This window comes from Lepisosteus platostomus, chromosome 12 (genome assembly GCF_059453375.1).
Source record: "Lepisosteus platostomus isolate fLepPlt1 chromosome 12, fLepPlt1.hap1, whole genome shotgun sequence".
NCBI lineage: Eukaryota > Metazoa > Chordata > Actinopteri > Semionotiformes > Lepisosteidae > Lepisosteus > Lepisosteus platostomus.
This window is the reverse complement of record NC_142622.1, coordinates 40,289,610-40,311,638: the sequence shown is the minus strand read 5'-3', so window position 1 is coordinate 40,311,638 and position 22,029 is coordinate 40,289,610.

Here is a 22,029-nt window from a genome sequence, read left to right as displayed (position 1 = left end):
GCACCTTATGTCTAGATTATTTTCCTGTGTATGACAGCGTGTAATTTTGTATTGTATTGCTTACATTGTTTAAGTTGTTATATTGCTTACATTGTTAAGTTGTTGGAATAATTTTATTCCAGTAAAATTGTGGAAATCCAAGTTTCAGGTGGCAACATGAGAATGATTTCTGTTATGTTTTTTTCTGTAATGGTTGAGGTACAGAGCTAGTCACATTGCAGCAATAGTTCCTAAGGTATCATCCTTTGACGTTCCCTGTCCTCAAAGGAACGTCTCTACCCTTAGCGTGTCTGAAGGGGAATAAAAGTACAGTCTGGGACAATTTAAATGCACAGCAACATCATTTTATTTTGAGATAATTCACCCTTTGCCCCCTTGTTCATTGGATGCTGTTGTTTATCAGTTATCAGATAGCTTAACAGCTCTTCAGACTGATAAGATACAAAGAGTATGTCTCTGAAGTGTTTCCTGAATTGCGTTTAATGGTTTTAGAAAGGGCTCCATACTTGAACATTTGATGTACTTACTTTTTTTAAAGAAGAATGAGAGGAAATGGCAGAGAGAAAATATAGCAGAGTTGGGCATATAACGATTCAAAATAATAATGCACTTTTACAAATTTAACTTCTATTCCCTTTACACCTCTTGTCTACAGCCTTTAATTAATATTTTAAAGTGAGTTTTTGTTTCTGGGAGGAAAAATTAGTTAATAGTCTAGGCTGGGATAGCAACACAAAGCCCAGGAGAAGTCACAAACAATAACACAGGTACATTGATTTCACATTTCTTCAGCAGTACCTGGAAATGATGTCATTAATCTCATAGTTAGAAACTTAAAAAATTATACATTTAGTGAATACTAGAAGTACACTAAATACTATAAGTGGATCTAAGTGAGAGCAGGCATGTGCCAGTGGGAATGCAGCTGTTGTACATTTTTGTATTAATCTATTTCCAAAACTTGGTTTCAACCTCACATAATGTATAAAGAAATTGCATGCATAGTCTTTAAATTATGTTTGTCAGGACATAATTAAAATCCTTAATGTGAATAAATTGTTTGCTAGGTAAGCCAGGAAGTGTGTCATAATTAATACTGTCTATTCTGGTCAATTGTAAACAATTGAGGATAAATGAGGGGTTCTCTAGATCACTGGGCATGATTAATTATAAACAAAGTATGGATTGTCCTATAATCGTACCCAGCTGAAAAAGAATAATTAATAGTTTTAACTGCATACATTTAAAATATAATACCATGACATGAATGTTAATCTTGTTTCCATCTCTAAACACAAAAACATTTTGAATCCAAGATTACTTATAAACGGTAGAATTTGTTTTTCATTCTTTAAATTGAACACCACATTCAATTCAGACAATTCAGGCTCTTCTGCTCCATCGACACATTTTCTCTGTTCATCTACAGCTGTCCAACAGGCAAGCAAAAAAAACAGAATAAACCATACTTATGACATATCTTTAAATTTCATGTGAAAAAGAAGCTTTAGATCATCAGATCTCAAGTTACAAAGCTCAGACTGAAGACAATTGTAAAGGCACACCTCTTGAATGAGTCAAGCCACAGAATATGAAAATCACAAAGAAATTGCTCCCATATTTTCAGCACAGTTTCTTCAAAGTCAGCCCATGTATCATATGCACATTTCTCTCAAGCTCTGTTTTTTTTCTTCTTTTTTATATAAAAAATATATATATACAGTATAAAAAAACCTCTGTATGTGTAAATCTGCATTAGTGCAGAAGAAAATTAATAGTACAAAAATAATATTGCAATAATGCTATCAGCTTGTGAGAAAATGCCAGGTACACACTGTGTTGACTGTTCCTAAAATACAAAAAGAAATAAGCAAGTGTTCCTTCATAGTAGTTTTTGGGCTTGACTCCCTTACAGGAAAACTGGAGAGCACACTATGAATTCTCATGTTCGCACTTTATTAGCTGTTAGATTGGCTGACAAATGTTTGTAGTCGAGAGACTGTCCCTGCCACAGTGTTTGACCTTGTCTAAGATCAGGGCGTTTGTTTCAATGTTTGTACACTGTACACAAAGAAATCTGTGGATGCAGTAATGTGCAGCAGAGCTTGAGGTAAGTAAGTAAGTAAGAGACACTGACAAAGGTTTTGAACTTTCTGATCTCTTGGTTCAAAAATTAGATTTGGGGTATCCAGACCACCAGCCTTAAGAAGTAAGCAAAACAAATAGTCCTGTCGAATTCTGATTGCTTTTGAAGCATGCACCATTTTGATCATAATAATCTCCTTTTTTTCCTACAAAAAAAACAGAAACTTCTGTAAAACCTTCAACATCCCATTTAGGGATCAGTGTATTTTAAAGAAATTACAATTGGCTGTGCACATAATTTTGAGAATGCTGCAGAACAGCCAACATATTTAAATCAATCAGAGCATGGTTTAAGCATAATCAAGAATTATCATTTGAATTGTGTAAAAACTTGTTTATAGTTACAAACAATAGGAAACCATTGACCCATCTACCTTGTTTAGCTACTAATAGGTGATGGATCCTAGGCTCTTGTCCAGCCATTTCTTGAAGGAAGCAGAGCTATCAGTTTCTACATGATGTAACTAGGTGGCTTGTTCCAAACATCCACAATCCTTTTTCAAGCATTCAACGTTATATTGTATAGATTATTTACATGATTGAATCCTTTATAAGGCCTTTTTACAACCCACTGTAAAATATGCCCTGTTCATGGTTACATGTACCTGTTCTCAGTCTTAACTGCACTTTCACTTTATGAGAGGGTTATGTCCTCTAGTTCATGTTTCACTATTTAATGTTTGCCTATGTAGTCACAAAGGAAAAACTTAACTAGAGTCCTCAGCCAGCCATCTGTGACTAGGTGCACTGACCTAAAAGCACTCATCTGATCATCATAAAAATAATTGATCCAAATAATTTTAATGTGACATACAGTAAACTCTTAAGTGACTGCGGTCATTTATGATGGCTTATTAAGGGTGGTTTCACAGCTGTTAAAATGCAACACAACTCTTCATTTGACAAACACTCATATTAAAACTAGTAACAGACAACAGGATTCTGTTACCAAACTGCTTAACCATGTTTGAGAAAGTGATTCATTGGAATCCTTTACAATATATCATAATGAAGGCCTCCAATCAATAATCATCTAGCAAATAAATGAGCAGGATAATCCAGAAGGCTTCTGCCGTGTTTTACCTTGCTTATGTTCTGAAATTAATAACATGTATTACAGAAGAACAAATGTACTGCTTCTACAATTTTCAATTTGGAAGAGAGTATTTTCTATGAGCTTGTCGTTTGAGTTATGTCTGGGCTTAGTCTTTAAAAAAATAAGTCAACCCTATAGTACAGCTCAGTAGGTGAGACTTTATTTTATTCTCCATATCCATTTGTCCTTGTGGAAACTGCCTTCAGTTGTACCCAATTACAACAAATAGGAGAGCTTTGTGGTACACAGTAAGACCCTCTAGGACATAAGAGGCAAATTTAGATCCCTCACTGCGTGTGATCTTAGTCAGATTTTTCAATGAGTGTGACATGACACGAATGCTGAAATTTTGAAAACGCTTCAGAAGAAAATGTGAATTTATCAAATCTAATAAACAATTTCCATCTTTGTACATTAGTTATAAACGATCTATCTGTCCAGTGCTGTTACTCGCCTGAGTAACACTGTTTTAAATAAATCATTCCCTGGTATGTGCAAGAGAACAGTGATCGCAACGTTTTCAGTTGACACAAGGAGAAGGCAAAAGTTTATATTTAAATTCATAATGTCAATGGGATTAATACTAGTTGACTGGTATGATTTATGAAGAGCCCAGTCTTTCACACAGATGGGCCATAGGTAGTGGCGCAAATTATTTAGTTTAGTGCACACATAGCCGTACTAAGACAATCACTCACACGTTCACAAACACATATTGCTTTCAAGGCTAATAAATTTTACACTAATGTTTCTCTTGAGAGATGCTGTAAGGGACTCTGAACTTCCCACAAAGCTATTAAAATTCACATGCAGCTGTGTGATGATAATAATATTTTAAACAGTGATGGTATTGTTTTCTATCTAAGGATGATGTTCAAACATTTCGCTCCAGTGCAAACTTGCTCCATTTCCTCATACTCTAAATGGGTTAGCTATAATTTCAACTGCAGCATTTTATTGCATTCCATTCCCGGGCTCTTGTACGATTTGTACCTCGAAACATTTACAATTGCTTTTGGAAAAGAAGGAGCAAATTTCTTGAATATTCTATGGATATGAAGTATTGTTTTTAGAAAAAACAAAACAACGTTAACATGGATATTTCAACTTATTGAGCTCTTGTGTCTTCATCTGTAAAATAAAGTACCAAATAATAGCAAAAGGATGGTACAGTGGTGTTATGGACAGCATTTCTGCCTCTCAGATCTTGAGCTGTGAGTTAAGTGAGTAATTAATTCCAGGAGTGCTATCAGCATAGTTTATATGTTCTCCCATGTTTGTATGGATTTCCTCTGGGTGCCCTGGTTTTGTGCAACAACATATTCGTAGGTAAATCAGCTTCTGTAGCAAAAATGGCCCCGGTGTGAGTGTGTGCGTATTTTCGTTTGTGTGTGCCTGTGTATCTCACTTTGCACTCATTGATTGCAGGGATAGACTCCAGCTCCACCATGACCCTGTACTGGACAGAGTGGTTTAGAAAATGAATTTAAGGATGGATGTATTACCCCTACCCTCTTGTTGTACAAATATGACTATTTTATATTTAAAAACATTAACATTACCACAAATTTATATATGTTGACACACAGATATATTATATACTGTATGGGTGCTGAGCATCAAAAAAAATTTTCTGCAATTTGGGATTTTTACCATGAGAAATCTTTTTGTTTTCTTTAGCTGGCTAATAATAATTTGTGTTAAAAATGTCTGCTAGATTTGCAATAGAATTTATGACTGATATTAGTACCTCTATTATGTGCTATTCAGGTTTAGCAGAGGATTATGGTATAAGATTGTTTTGTTTCATTGGTTACTTCAGTTGTTATATTGAATTAACTGCAATTATTGCTTCACCACATGTTCAGAGAACAAATAAACATCTATCTACTTTTAAGACCATAATTGACAACGCAGGTCTGCAGTCTAGCAGAATGAATGTGTGGTCTACTGTGATTACAACCTTTACTAATGGCTTTTTAACAGCCAATGCTAATGCAATATTAAAAATGTACTTTAGCTATAGTTTTTAGTTCTAATAACCAATAAAGAGTGCTTTTTCAAATATTTAACAGTATGATATGTGTTGTTCCTTTCCTACATTAGTCAAATTAAGAAGTTCGAAAAATCTCACTCAGGGACATACAGAAAGCCGAATAAAAATGTTTGTTGGGTGAAACATTTATAGAGGTCAATTGAAGTTTCCTTCTAGATACTTAACACAAACAAAAGATAATTGATAAGGGAAAGACAGTAGCACCTTTATAGTACCTGTTTGTGTTTTCAGAATGCAAACTGGCCATTCACCTGTTCTGAGTTCATCCAGTCTATAACCATCATTGAGTTATGGCTGTTATCATATCCTTAGTTTCTTCTCCTGACTGTTTTGGTCTGGTTTGCATTCCTGTTCTGGAGAGATCAACACTGCAGGAGGGCTTTCATGTATATATTTCTTATTGGTGTTATGTTGCAGCTACTGTATAGTGGCCACAGGCTATGCCTCTAACCTCCTGCCTGCTGTGCACTGGTTGCCGAGGAGACAAGATACTCAGAGCACCTGGCTGCAATGAGAATTTACATTGCATCAGGTGGTCCAGGTTATTTAAGTCCTGCTTAGCTTCTCCTGGGAAATCCTGCATCCCATCCTGATCTCCCCTGACAAGCCACCAGTTAGCATTTCCCAGTGGAGTCTTCCTTGCTTTCTTCCAGTTCCCTGTCTGCCTGGATTTACCCCATTGCTTCCCTGCTTTCCTGACCCACTCAAACTCCACTTGGGGACCTTGCTGGTTGCCTAACTTTCTTGGACCTTTCCTGGCTGCTCAATGCGGCTGTGTGGCCGGGACCTTCGCCGGCGCATGTATCTATGGGTTTGGTGTGGCAGCTGTCTGCTGTCGGCGCACTTGTCTGTTCTCCTAGAGCCCGTGTCGTACTGCATTTTCCCTGCGGTGGACGTGACGCTTCTGTACCCAGACTCACAGCTCTGGTGCAGTCCTGTAGCTGGTAACTCAGCCCGTCAGCCCCACACCCTGGAGCTCAGCACAGCTTCCAGGCCCTGGTGGGTCTTCCCATCTTCACCTCAGCACTTCAGTCCTGCACTTCTTCTGCACTCCGGCCCTTGTTCCCTGCCAGCCTGCTCACTGCCAGGACTCCACTCAATGGACGCTGCCTCAGCCATTGAGGACTCTGGGACTCTGCTCTGTTCAGCTCAGCCTGGTCTTTAGCGTGACGTTTGCACATCTCCCTGATAACGCATGCCCTGTTCAGCCCAGTTCCTGGTATGACCCCAGCAGACTGCTCCCCGATGACATTTGCCCTGTCTGGCCTGGCTCCAGGTGCAGACCCTCTGGCCCAGGCCTGTCCTTGAGACTCTTCCCTGTGATGCAGAGTTGGTACTGTGAGCGCAGGCCACTATCCCTGGAATGTGACGCCTTTGCTTGTGGGTCATTAATGCCTCTTTTCCCACCCTCACCATCCAGGTGGGAGGTGCAGTGCAACGTTATTGGTAGAATTTAGGCAGTGCCATAAACTGTATTTACTGTATATAGCACCTCCGGAAGCAATAATCACCAAAGCCCTTGAGGATATATAAAAAGCACATGACTTAAAATAAATCTCAAGACAACGACAAAGACAAGAAAACAAAACAAAACAGAAGAGAGGGAAACTATCCAAAATGATTTATTGCAATACAAAAGTACCAAATAAATCCAAGAAAAATATAACTCATGATTCTTTACTGAAAAGGTTGAATCTTTTCTTTTCTATTGTTGCTGATGAAATCAACCCAAATCTCTATAGTCACTCCCTTACTTTTACTAAATAATAATAATTATTGATCAATAGGAACAAGTAATAGGTTTATTCCATGCTGCAAAGAGAAGAAAGAAAACACAACGTTTCAGCCATGGAGTCTTCTTCAGGTGTGAGCATTTTATATTATTGATTTATTTGAATAAAGCCCCCATACAATGTACAGGATAAGGCAATACTATTGTCTTTTACACGGCTTTCTAGAGGTTTTACTAGTTGTAATGTAAACCTTTGCTATGTCTTATTTGAGGGTGGAACTAACAACTTCTCTGTCTCACTATAGGGCCTCCCTGATTGGAACATCTGCGTCCCAGGCAACCAAATCTGAGAACAGCTATTGATTGGTTGATGTACTGTATGGCAAAAGGCATGCAGTGAAAGACAGAAAAGAAGAAGTTCTAAAGATACAGTTGGGGGGGGGAGGCTTGTACTGTATATGCCACTGTCTTTTCAATGCTAAGTGCTTCATTTAATGTTGATATAATTATATCTCACCAAAGACGTGGGCATCTACATTCTATATATGAAAATTTTTCTCAACATTTGCAGTTTTCAATGAGACTAAGAACTAAAGAACTATTATGCCAGATAATTTGAAATGATGAATTGAAATATGAGAACGCACATCATATTTTCATGACTTTTGAAGGCAAATTTATCAACAGAATCTTTAATTTCTCGTAGTATGATAATAAATAAGAGAAAGGCAAGGGTTAGGATTTCTTCAAATATGAATCACGGTACCTTATAATATATACTTAATTACACTTTATAATATTTATAGTAACTATAATGGAAGCATTCCCAAAATAAGGTACAAATTTAGAAATAAAGAGGTCTTTTTCAGAGTTTGAATGTAAGCTTATGTATCATAGATATTACATGGTTTCTGTCTGAAACAATAAAACAAAGAAAATAAGGTTTGTTTTTAGAAGTGTTATAGACACATAGTACATTGCATATATTTCACACTATTTCCATTTATTGGTCCCAGAACACTCCAGGAGATGTGGGAATTGCTTTAAATAGGCACTTTTATTTCTTTCAGCACTGTGGCTATTTTATTTGCATTATAGTGTAACATATGTTGTTATTTTACAATATAGCCTATAGAATGTGTTTAAAAAAATGATCATGCTGTTCTGCTGAATCCATGTAAATGAGCTGTCAAGAATGCCTGGTCTGAAAATTTGAAATTTTAGACGGATCTCGAAAAGTGTGTTCAGGACTCACTAGGACATTTAGATTCACTGTAGAGTCCCCAGCTGTCAAACACAGCAAAGTATATCTGAAAAGACTTCAACAGCTGTCCCTATTTAAAGGCATGGGAACTAATTTTGTCAGAGTGCTGAACGGTATTATAACCACCAATACTGCCGAGTTTTACTATCTGGTTAGGGAGTGGACCACATTGAGCAGTAACAAATGTGCAGTACAAGAAAAGACAGGATTTAGAGAAATATAAACAAGAAGAGAAAAAAGGGAAACATTTTCTAGCCAGGTAAATCCAGGCACCTAAAATATGTCTGTATTAGAAACAGTGAATTGGTTCGCATTTCCATCTGGTGAAGAAATGAGATTCCAGTGAGGAAACATTGGTACAAGTCAGACATCCAGTTACTGAGATAAAAGATTGTTCTGTCATTTGCAGTAGCCTCTTTAAATACAGCCTGTGAATGTTATGTTCTAGTTGTAGCATAGGCAACAGAAAAACGTCCCTAAATGATCTGTCTATCATATCTCGTCATCTGAATGGTATTTGCTGGGCTGATGCAGGCATACTGGTAAAACCTTCCTTTTAAATTAAAACATGCCATCAGAGGCTATGAAGAGTAGGAAAATCTGGATGTTAGCATGAGTCACTGGAACCTAAAATCGGATGAAAACTGAAGTAACATTAGGCGGCTCTGAGCATCAATTCCATCCACAACTAGATAAGGAAGGAGAGTAGTGCGGAGGATGAGAACAATGTGTTGCAGCTGCACCAGTCTGTTTTCAGTTAGGAATGCTGCCTACACATGGTTGCTTTGAGAGAAAAGGATACCAAAACCCTTCATAAGTGAGCAGGAAAAGTGAAAGAGTGATGGGGAATTTGCAAAACAAATGGGCAAAGTCAGACTTAGGAAACGCAATTTTTAGGTTGTCATTAGGTTTTTTAAATCAGTACCGGCAATAAGAGTTTTTTTGATCCTTCAATATCACCTTTGATCTCCCAAAAGCATACAAAATGCCAATGTGTTTATCTAGCTTTTAAAAAGTAAGAAGATTTTCCACCCCTCCAAAGTTTACTTGAGGTGCTTTCAACTCTTTTCTGAAGAAGCCCAGCTCACATGCTTTTTATTGGATGACTTAATTGCCTTACTCTTTTCAGAATGTAATAAATGGAAATCTGTCATTTGAAAATGAATATAAGGAAGTCGTGTTCCAATTAGAGATCTGCTCAAATTGAACAAAGCAGGCTATATTTTAGATATCTTAAGTAATACATTTGTAGAAAAAAAGAAGAGTCATACATTATTATTTTAAAGACTTTTTGCATTAAACGATTATGTTTTTTTTTTACAATGTTTTGCCTACAGTATAATTCCAGACCTTAAGGGGAAGATAATTTTTTATTGCAAGCTGTGCAAGATAAATCCTTATGTTAATTAAGTGCCTCACATTAATTCCTGAAGTTCTTAGTATAAGTTTAAATTGCTTGTATAGGAATTATTCACAATAATGATAACTTATTATACTAATGGCGTTCTAAATGAAATGATGGGAAATTACTATTATGAAATGAAAGAAAATTACTATTATTTTTAGCTAATTCCATTTTTTCAGCACTGGCTTTATTTCAAGGCTTTTTGGAAAGAAATGTTTTCTAGGTCACCATGATCTTTATTCTGTACATGCATTGGATAAGCTTTTCTGTTTGTTCAAGCTGGGCAAAGAGCTTTGTTTAAAATCGCAATGCCTGCATGGCGGTTCAGAATGAATACTAACAGCTGCTAACATTTTAAAGTGTGCGTTAAAAAGCTACCACTGGAAAGAAGCAATTTGATCAACGTGCGTTTAAGAACTTGACATTGAAGTGCATATATCTTATTAAGACTTAATTGCTTATGACAAGGTTTACTTAGAGAATAAATTTAGATTAAAGCATTAGCAGAGAAAATGTATTTTAGATCACTGAGTGGTAAATAATTGTATCTGTGATACACTTTGAAGGACAGTAAACGTCAATTCCTTTAGTTAAACCAACAAAAAGTTTAAAAAACAAAATAACTAAACGTGATCAGTTACCCCTATTATAAATAGTGTTGTCTCAATACATGATTCCCTTTTACCCTTTATTACTTTTATTACACGTATCGGTTCAGAAAAAAGTAAAAAGTTGTTAATTTCAGATGCTGCTTTCAGACACAGTAACTTCTCTACTATGTAACGCATTTTCTTCAACAAACCAATCGCAAACTTGACAACGCTATCGGACGCTAAATCTTAAAGCTCCACAAAAAGATCTCAACCCACTACAGTCTTCCTCTTCAGGGCTCTTGAAAGGCTGGTATTACTACATGGAAGCACATAGTCATCAATAGCACATGTAATATTAATGCAGTATGTTCACTTCCTCGAAATCGAAGATAAACTAGTCATGAACTGCTCATATTAATTCCCGAGGTCACCAGGTTTGTGCTGAGAATGCAGAAATTACCCCGTCATTTACGTTATTAGAATTTTAATTTCTGGTTCTCACGAATTCTTTTGTTAGGATACTCATTAAAGTCAAGTATTCAGAATGCATATTGAATGTCGGTCGATAATGAAATGGATTCGGTCTTCTTTACTGTGATTAAAATCTTACACTATCTAATCCCACATACTCCATGAGTGCTACAAATACTTTATAGAATAAAGGGGGGCTTTGGTTACTAGGTTTTAAGAATATTCTGCTCAAATTGTGAAGAAATGGAACAGTGTGTTAAAATGAACCTTTATCATTTCGAAAAGATGCAATCAGATGTCTGATGTATTATTTTTCAGAGATTGAGCACAGGTTGTTTTGTGTTTCAAAGAGCTTTTACGCTTCAGTGTATCGATACACAGCTAAGTAAACGCCAGTGTGCTCTGGAATTAAGTGGTTTCGATTATGCATTTGCGACGTTGTTGTAATCAGCTGCCCACTGAGCAGAGCCGCAATCGTTTTGCAAACTCAAACTTGTGCTCTGTGGCTGTCGTATAAAACAGTCAGAAACTGCAAACCTGCCAGCCGCCACTGCTGTTTCTGTGCAGCGGGATGTAGCGACGGCAAGACCCGGGCAGTGAGGGAAGGGAATTGGAGCACAGGGGAGAAGTCAATTTAAGACTGTCCCTTCGCTCCACCAGTTCAGTAAAGAGCGAGTGTGTCTTCTAAGCTTTCATTTTAGGCTTACACTTGGCTGAGCCAGGAAAGGAAAAGCATATATCAACAACGTCAGAGGCTGTGACCAGCATTAGGTGTCCCATCCTAAAACATAACTTTGTTCAAATGCAGGAATGTTATCTCCCTAAGCTAAAAAGTGAATTATTTATGTTTTCTGTAGTTAATTGCTTTGATCGTTTCTTAACTTGCCTTTGCTCTTTATACACCTCTAAACAGATTTTTATTGTTGTTTTTTTTACCGTAAGATGATGATTCATTGTGGCTTTTATGGAGAAGTCCTCATAAAAATTGTAATTGCTAGTTGGACTGATTAATGTTTCTTTGTAAGACACCCAATTTTATGTTCTCTGCTCTAGAGTTATCAAGTTTCTGCCTGTTTCTTTATGGATTACAAATAAGTCTAGTCATTTTGTTTCTTTTCCTATCCATGCAGATGCAGCCAAAACTTGTCATCACCCTATCATTATCTATAGGGCTATGGTGATGCAAAATTTCTGGTCATAGCTATGCATTCCTCTGGCATACTACAGGTATATATTTATGAAAACATCAAAGTTCCTTAAGAAAATGGAATGGATTGAACCCATCTGTATCAGACACATCATATAAAACATGTTATGTTATGTTATGTTATGTTATGTTATGTTATGTTATGTTATGTTATGTTATGTTATGTTATGTTATTAAAATATAATGTATGCTTTTCTTTTTCAACACAAATACTGACTATAAAGAGTGTTACATGGGGACATGATTCATATTTTTTAAATTCCTATAGACAGTCACCTCAAGAAACAGCTTCACATTCAGGTACAATACAAGAACTTACTGTAGTGATAAGTAGAAATTATGCTTAGGAGCTTGCATGTAAAAAAAAAAAGGAGATATTTCTTTATTTTGAAATGGCACCATAGCTATTTGTGTGAAACTGACTCTGAGACACCTCTATAGCACCTTTCATGACACTTCATCTCAAGGTGCTTTACAGTAAAACAAGACAAAGGCAAAACACAAGATGTGTACACACACATTAGTACATAAAACTTGGTTGATGGAATTCTTGCCATTAGCAAACAATCATGGGAAATACTTTACTTACACAAGCTGTTGATAGTATCTGGAGGATGGATCTCATCTGAGAGCTAAGCAGTTGACCTCTATAGTCGTTGTGTTTGATGCATACTGTTGCTGTGAACAATTGTTGTGCATGTGTCTCCCTGTCTGGATGTGTCTGTGTGTTTGCATTGCTTGTGCTGAGCTACCACAACAGTGTGTCCCTGTGTCTGCAGAAGTGTGAGCTCCTCCTATTCGGTTTGTCCTCTTCCACATACCACTGCTGACAGCCACATTTCTGACGCTGCAGCAGAAGAGCAGAATCCTGCCTGGAGACAAAAATTCTGACTATAAAGCTGTCACTCAAGAATTCCTCCTGGTAAGAGTGAGCTCCATTTCTCTGTGATTATCATGCAAACAGACTTTACAATGCAGTATGTAGTTATGCCTATATAAACAGTTTACAGACTTAAGGATTGTTATCATAGCCAAGATCATACAACAGGGCAGTGAACAATTGCTGATTGTTTCAATACACCAATCTGCCCACATAAGACAATGGATATTTATTAAGGAAAATTGACTTTAAGCATGAATGTTAAATTTCCTTTTGAAGTAATGGCACTATTATAATATGTTAGCTGAAACATTCATTGGTTGCACTTAGCTAGTATATATATATACAAATAATAAAACAATATAAATAGGCAATGGCAAAATAACTGATAATTATATCATTGGATGACTCATTCTTGGAGAACACATGAAATGAGACAGAAACAGAGTTGATCTTTTTGAGCAGATGTGAAAGTGAGATATGTCATTGTACAATGGAAAGGATACAGACAGCTTTCCAAGAACAGCAACTTTTCGAAATAAAAAATTAGTATTGTTAGCTACTAAGAATTCTGGGGTTTGTTACAGTTTTGACATTTCCCAGAAGTCCACATCCTAAAACTGTAACTGACACAGCCCACAGAAGATTGTACCCAGAGAAGCAAGCAATATCCCTCTGAAACCACAATGGGACAGAACTATATTCACAACAGGACAAAAACCTACACATCAATATCCAGTTCAACATTGTTGAAGAGGAGCCGCATACAGTAATTGCTTCACAATGGTCAACCCTATCACCAGACTTGAATCCTATAGGTGTGTTATAGGAACATTTGAACACTGTAGTAAGTGTATATCGTGTGACATCATAGTTCAACTCAATTAGGTTTGTAACTAAAAATGGTGCAACACATCATCTGATAACTGTAGTAAACTAGTGAACACCTACCACAAATGTTTCTCAGCTGTAATTTAAGGCATTGTTGGTCACATTAAGTACTGAAATGGTGCCAATACCTTTGTCAAGTTTCATAGTTGAACGTGCTATTACTATATTTGAAATATTTCCATATAATTTGTATGTGTGCACATTGTGTTGACTCTAGCACTATTCTTACATCATTTCAATTGTATTTCTGCTGATTTCCTCAAATAAATTATTTCTGCTAAGGCTACTAATCAATCGCTTTTGTCTGCATTGGTGTGTGTGCATAGTATGGCGGATTCTGTGAAGTTCATGTGTTAAAAGCTACAGATACAGCCAGCCATTCGTTTTCTTCCTCCTGCTGCTGATCATAGAGGTTACGAGAAAGAAAACTAGGCGTCAGCTCTTATATTTTTCAGAGCTCAACCAAGGAGAGTCAACACTACTTCTTGGAGGGCAAAGACGAGGACAAAGAAATACTATTACAGCAATCTAGACTTTACAGACTTGTGCCACAGTAATTAATAAATGGACACCTCCTAATGAAGATGTAGCCCCCAACATCCAAATCATTCACACAGTGTCCGAAAATATTAAAAACTACTTTACAGTGCATCCTTAAGCTTCTCAACTGAAATATATATTGCTTACCCAATTATCCTTAAGGTGTTTTTGCCTACCTTTAATTTTTCTCGTACCAAGGCTTAGGTAAACAACACCCAACTGTTTACACAAGAAAAACAGAAACTGGGGGGACAATCCAATAATGTTATTTTTTCATTCTACAGGCCACCTTAGACCTCAAGAAAGAAAATATATATATATTTAAAGTTTTCAGATAATTTCCTTCCCCTCTAACACATTTCCAACAAATTTACTGAAATGTCCTTACTAGAGGCCTTCGCATTACAATTACATGACAGTGCTTATTGCCGGAGGGCAGTGGTTTGTGGTATTAAGTTAATTAATGTTTCCTGTCAATTTATAGCCTGTAAATTAACCAAAAGTTGCTGATGCCTAAATGTCATCCTGTCTGAGAAATGGCCAATCATGGCAGGTACACTGAAAGTATAGAATTTCTGTCCTAGTTTATGTAACGAAATATTTTTTTTAAACAGCAGGTTTTCATTATTACAGTAGTATGATCTTTTTATTGAAAAGAAAATAAAGTCGTTTTCTCTATAAACAGCCAAGGCTGACCATGTCAATCCCTTCAAAGAAGGCTTCAAAAAAGCCTTGTTGCTTAGAATGCCCATATCTGTATCCAGAGGACACAGACCTCTGCTGTTTTTGAGAAGTGAAGAATTGGAAAAAAAGACTTGTATTTTGCTTTTTCTAGTGCTGGAGAAGTGAAATGTCATTTTTCACTTGTTCCACAGCTGTGTTCTTTTTCCTCAGTGGTGGGTTTTGCTTACATTGTTTTGGTCACGCTGACAGATTCTATTAGCACAAATATCCTCTGGAAAGAGCTCAGAAAGATGACGGACATGAGGACGGAGCACAGTTTACATGAGCAATGACATAAACATTTGAAATTCCGTGTTTTGTTTTTGTAGCGATTGAGAAAGTTGACGTGTATTTAGATTTTCCTACGAAAGCATTGTGCAGCTGTGAAAATCAAGGCAAAAAAGGGGAAAAACATAAAGGATTCTCTTCTCCCTGGGGCTCTTGTAAGTTATTGAGATGAAATAGAAAATATGTACAGTGCACACTACATCCACAAGGAAAAAATAAACATTGCATTGGTCACAATAAGGCCTTCAGTAAACAGATATGTAATGCTTCTCTCCATATGAAGCTAATAAATGAAGTCTCTTTGTTGGGTCACAGTTGTGGGATTGAGGAGTTAGAAGATAAGTAAATTAAGGTTGAGGTTAAATTTGAGGCTGTTAAAACATTCTGAGTAAGAGCTATTACAATCTTCATCAACTTCAAAAGCTGTTTTTCTCAGAGGAAGAAATGGTAAGTTGTTTTTTTTCTGGAAAGCCACACAGAAAGATAAAATGTGGTGACTGTCACTTAAGTCAATCATAGTTCTCATTCCATCACAAAGAAAAGGGAGCGACAAAGATTGTGGAAGATGTAAAGCTAGAAAAAGATTTTGTCGCCAATTTCAATGGCAAGTTACAAAATATATTGAATATCAAAGGGCGTTTTATTCAAAATGAATATTTGTGCTTGCCCAAAAAGAGAATACAGCACTTAATGGGCTCTCTTATGTTGCTGCTGGAAAGGCTGAACACAATTCTCTTTATATTTGATCACATATAGAATGATAACAAAAACCCTTGTTACTAATAGCTGGCATCCTTTACTGTCAATGTGTGTGGTAGCTTCTGTGTCAATTATTAGCCAAACACTGGTCTCATGGTTTCCAGTAGAGCAATCGGGCTTATGGCAGACAGCTGTGCACCTTTCCCCAAATAAGACCAGCTTGTTAATGATTAGAATAGATTGTAGATTTGGTCTTATATATTGCAAACTGTTAAAAGTAAAGAAGGAGTTGTAAAATAACACAATACAACGTTCTCACAGAAAAATACAATGCTAATAAAATATACAGTATGTCCTGCTTACAGATGAGAAAATGTACATGTATTTAATTCATTCAGTTCAAGGGGCATTAGAAGTATAAAGCAAAAATAGAGTTTCAACAAGCTTGTGAGGCTGTGATTTCATTAACATAGGACATTTATCTAATGTTATACTTGGATTATTATATATAAGATTTAAAATGTTGTATGTATTCCAAAATATCTGATATGTAGTGTAGTCAAAAACTTTTTATCTCCTTTTTGATGGTTGCTTGCTGTCTGTAGACATATCATATAATTTAGTACATTTTAAGTTTTTTACTTTCCATATTAGTACATTTTTTTAAATGTTTGATTTGGCAGAGCAGACTGTTGGACACTCACAAGTTTAAAATTCCCTCTGGAACATCACCAAATTAATTGAAGTAAGATACGAATAGCTGACTGGCGGAGGAATATAAATTATCACTGCACCCAGAAGTTATCCATTTAATTTTCTGCATTTAACGGAGTAGGTTGCTTCCTGCAATATAAGCTTCAGCACTTAGCTCATGATATACAGGAGCTATATGTACAAAGGCCAATATATATACAAAGGTCATATATATATATTTTTAACACTTGGGAAAATTTTTTAAAAAATGGAAAACCAGAAAATGAGATGACCTAAGAACAGAACCAGAACATATAGAATAAAGAGGCAGGTGCTTGTTTGCATCTGCCAGAGGCTGGCTCCAGTTTGGAAAAGATTTTTAGCCTCATCCGTTTTAGAACAGCATGCAGAACTTGGCTGCATTAGTCTATGACAAACAAACACAGACTGAAGTGGTACATATGATGAATAAAACATAATTCCAGATGATGTCTGGGATATCAGGCCAAATATTCTGATCTCATTTCTTACATATTTAGTGCTTAGCTGCTTATTGATAAAGTATATTTATATATAGTACAGAGATACCATTTGATGAAGAATTGCAAAAGAAAACATACTATGGCTGGAAGTATACTTCAAACCACCCAGGTAATAAAAATGGGTAAGACTTCAAGTGCAGTATCAGTCTTGCTTAATCGTTTCTAATAGCAGGCCACGCTCATCAGTGAAAAGATTATTATATGAGTTGGTCACTTTATCTCCGAGGTATCTAAACCTATTGTACAAAGGCAAAGTTATTAAAGTTGTAATGTCTGGCAGGCAGCCTAGTTGATTGGAAAATGTTTATGGTTCTGCAAAAATTAATTTTATACCCTAGAAAAAGTTGAAGAAAGTTGAAGGGAGGAAGGGGGTCAGCTCAGAGCTGTGCAGTAGAAGATCATCAACATATATGAAGACCTTCTGTGTCTGCTCCATTCTGAACACAACATGTATTCCATGGTTGCTGTCATAAATATATTTAGAATTTTCAACAGCTCAACCAGAGATATAACTTTAGATATGTAATACTGACCTTTGGGCTGACACATCACCAAATTAATTGAACCATAACTTCTGACTTCATCAAGGCTGTCAGTATGCGATTGTATATATTCCAAAATACTTCAGGCAAATAAAAATGTGATTAAAGGTCAAATGACATCTTGACTGACATTATTGGAAGTTCACATGTATTCATTATGGGTGTAGGCAGCTTGATATACAGTATGAATGCTTCTTCAACACAATATACTGCATTGTGATGTGCTTTATCCATCCTAATCAGTAATACTTCTGACATAATCAGTAAATCTTTTTTACTATTATTTCGGGTGCAAAAATAGTCCATATTTGCATTACAATTAATGTTAAAGCGTCTCTCCTACTACAGGTAATTGAATAATCAGTATGGCCAACCACACTAAAAGAAGATAAATGGTACTCATTACATAGGTGGCATGCTGGCCTGTTGTTATTATCACGGCTGTCTTGCAGTGATGGGCTCCTGGGTTTGATTCCAGGGCTGCTATCTGTGTGGAGGTTTTATGTTCATGGGTTTTCACCATGTATTCTGGTTTCCTCCCATAGTCTAAAGACATACCAGTAGGTTAATTGGCTTCTGGAAAAACTGGCCCACCCCAAATTAGTTTGAGTATGTGTGTGTCTGCCCTGTGATGGACTGGTGTCCCTTCCTGTGTGTATCCTGCCTTGTGCCTGTTGCTTGACAGGATAGGCTCCAGCTCCCCCATGACCTTGTTTGAGATAAATCGGTTAAAAAATGGATGGATGGCACACATATGACACATACAACACATAGGTTGCTGCTGGAAGACGTGTTAGTGGGGCCAGTAGGGGGCGCTTACCCTATGGTTTGTGTGGGTCCTAATGCTCCAGTATAGTGACGGGGACACTATGCTGCAAAACAAGTGCAGTCCTTAAGATGGATGTAAAACTGTGGTCCTGTCAATCTGTAGTCATTAAAAATCCCAGGGTGTTTCTTGAAAAAAGGACAGCTGTTAACAGTGGTGTCCCTGGCCAAATTTCCCCCTGGCCTTTATCAATCATGGCCTCCCAATAATCCCCATCAATGAATTGGTCTCATTCATCGCTCTGTTCTCCTCCCCACTGGTAGCTGATGTGTGGTGAACGTATTGGCACACTATGGCTGCCGTCGCATCATCCAGGTGAAAGCCAGTGAAAGTATCAAACCTTCTGTTACTGCCAGACCTCTTGCTTTTTCTCACACTGTCGGTAGCTTCTCTCCATTCCCCCTGCTCCAGGGCCCATTCATTCTTGTCCCTGGCAGGCAAGTGTTAAAATCACAACTGCAGAGTCCTTGGCCACCTTATGGTGTTGTTTCATTTTATTCTGCACCTCTTATCTCTGTTACATTAAGCCTTAGTTGTAAAGTTTCACCACCAACAGATACTGCCATTCTGGTTAACGTCACTCTGTTTTTTAAACTGTAATCTTTTATTCCTGACTTAGCTGTTGTTTATTGCTTCATAAGCATTGTCTTCTCACTCTTCAGCATTGTCTAGGCTCTGCACTGCTAACATGCACCTATGTGACTGATTTGTTTTTCTTTTTCTTCCCGTCTCATATTTTTCGACTTTATGTGAATCTGATTTATTTGTCAATGGGATTTATGTTTGTTTTTTATGAATTAATAATAATAATAATAAACTTTATTTTATATAGCGCCTTTAAAGGTGGCTTCTCAAAGCGCTTTACAGGATGAACAATAACAATAAATAAGAAGACTACAACAATAAATAAGAAAATTTCACAAGACAGGACACAATTATAATTACAACAATACAACAATAACAATAGAGGAGACCGTGGAAGATGGTATTAAGAAGAGCAGAGGGGTGAAGAATGGAACCAGTTAAGTAAAGGCTTTTCTGAAAAGGAGGGTTTTGAGTCTGGATTTGAAGGAGTTTAGAGAAGGTGACTCTCTAATATCCTTGGGCAAGGAGTTCCAGAGCTTGGGGGCATAGCAGGAGAAGGCCCTGTCGCCCATACAATGTAGACGGGCTTGGGGGACAGTAAGGAGGGCAGAATTTGAAGAGCGGAGGTTGCGAGGTGGGGAGTAGGGCGATAAAAGTTCAGACAGGTATTGAGGTGCCAAGCCATGTAAAGCCTTGTAGGTGAGCATGAGGATTTTAAAGTCTACGCGGAATTTGACCGGAAGCCAGTGCAAGGACTCCAGGATAGGAGTAATGTGAACACTTGCACTAGATCTGGTCAGGATTCTGGCTGCTGAATTTTGGACATACTGCAGTTAAGGAATATTTTGCAAGCCACCCTTGAAAAGGACGTCTGCTAAGCGAATACGTAATAACAGGGGGCATTTAACATATGTTTACTGGGTTGTAACATTTGCATAACAACATGATGTGGAAAGTGTTTCTTCCTGGGGGCAGATCTGCTTGTGGAAACATCTTATTGTGCCTGGGAGGAACAAGATTCTCCACAAATAAGTGAACCAAGAAACTGCATGAGTCATTAAGGCAAAGACTGGGCCTATACCTTATTGAATGTGTTAGGTATGGCTACAGTTTTGTAATTTAGCTATATATCGTCTACTGTTGGAACTGTAGTGTATAAACTTAGAGAAAACAATATGGCAGGGGCGATTAGATGTTAAATTTTTTATTTATTCTGACTCTTGTGATTTTGAATACAGTTTGATTTCATCATCGTGCTTATCAGTTTGCTTCATTTTTACTCACATTTCCACCCTCTTTTATAATCAAATTTGTCTTCAATAGGAAGCTAAAATATCAAAGGTTTTCTTTGTCTGCTATTCTTTTATGATTCTGTTTTCATTCTGAGCCCAGGTTTCTTATTCACAGTGGCCCAGTTTGGGCTTTTATCGTCGTCTTGAAGAATGAGCCTACATTCTGAAAGGAAGTGCCGCTGTCTGCAGGAGGAACAAAAAAATCAGACAAATGAATAAAACAGGCTTGTTTTCTGTACTTATTATAATTTTGTTTTGTTGATGGTGGTATTGAAAGTACATCTATTGCTAATTAGTTGGTAATTAGTCACCCTGACAGTGTTGTGCTCTAAATACTGTATTTGCCAGTTTGGGATTTCTAAATTGTGAAATAGTATGCACGTGGAACTTGATACATTGCAGGCTGCACACAACCAGTCTCTTATGAGTAATTCTCAGCATAGGGGGTGACCACATGGAACAGACCTTGGACTTCATAACAAATTATTATGACTGCTGCTGTCCTTAATTATGTTTGGAATTTAAATTGTTAAACGTCTTACTTTTGGACTACAAACCAATCTGTGTTTATAAGGGTTAAAAAATAAGCACTGTTGTATCCTATTTTGGAAAAAACATATATATGTTCAGAGACGTTTGAGCTGCTGTGCACCCAATATTCGGTTTATTTCAGTTTTTTATTTGGTATAGCATCCTTCAAAACAGATTGCCAAAGAACGCTTTTGCAATTGCATCTTAGTTTTTGTTTAAGCACACTGTGGTTTATAAATATCTGGAATTCCCATGACAGTGGAAGTTATATGATGAATGATAGGAAAATGCTTTTGTCAGTTATCATTGTGCCTCACCTTCTGAAGCATTAAAGATGAAGAAATATAGGAAGTACATTTCTCTCAGAAAATATTTTGTCTTTGAATTATCATATTGTTTATGGTTGGGTCATCCCTTGTATGTACATTTGAAGTGTCGAGACAAGTTCGAAAACTGCTTATTGACTTCATCTACCTTAGTGACGTCTTGCTTAATTTTCTTTCCTAATACAATGGAATTCCTCTGTCCTCATCTCTAGCCACTGTATTTGAAACTTAAGATGGTGTGTACAATACTATGAGTATCCAAAACAAGTACATTCAAGATGCACAATAAAGTCTTTATTTGCAATGTACCTGCATTATTTTACCATGAATAATCAGCCCATCAGCAGAAAATGGGCAACAAGACACATTCTGACCATGATGCCAGAGATGTACATAGAGTATAACTCACACAGGGAACAATTAAAAAAATAAACCTAATGTGGACTGCATGTACTTGGACTGTATGAGGAAACTGTAGCAGCTGGAGAAACCCACACAGCCACATCATGCAGCCTCCTTACAGACGTCTCCCCAGGGCAGAACCATAACCAAGATCAAAAAATTTAAAGCTGTAGGGCAACCATATTTCAGCAGAAAAAAATCAGTTATTTAACATATCCCAAGGCAAACAGACTATACCTATTTTTTTTCCCATTTAGTGTATAAGTGAGATCAATACTACACATATGCATTCGTTTTCTT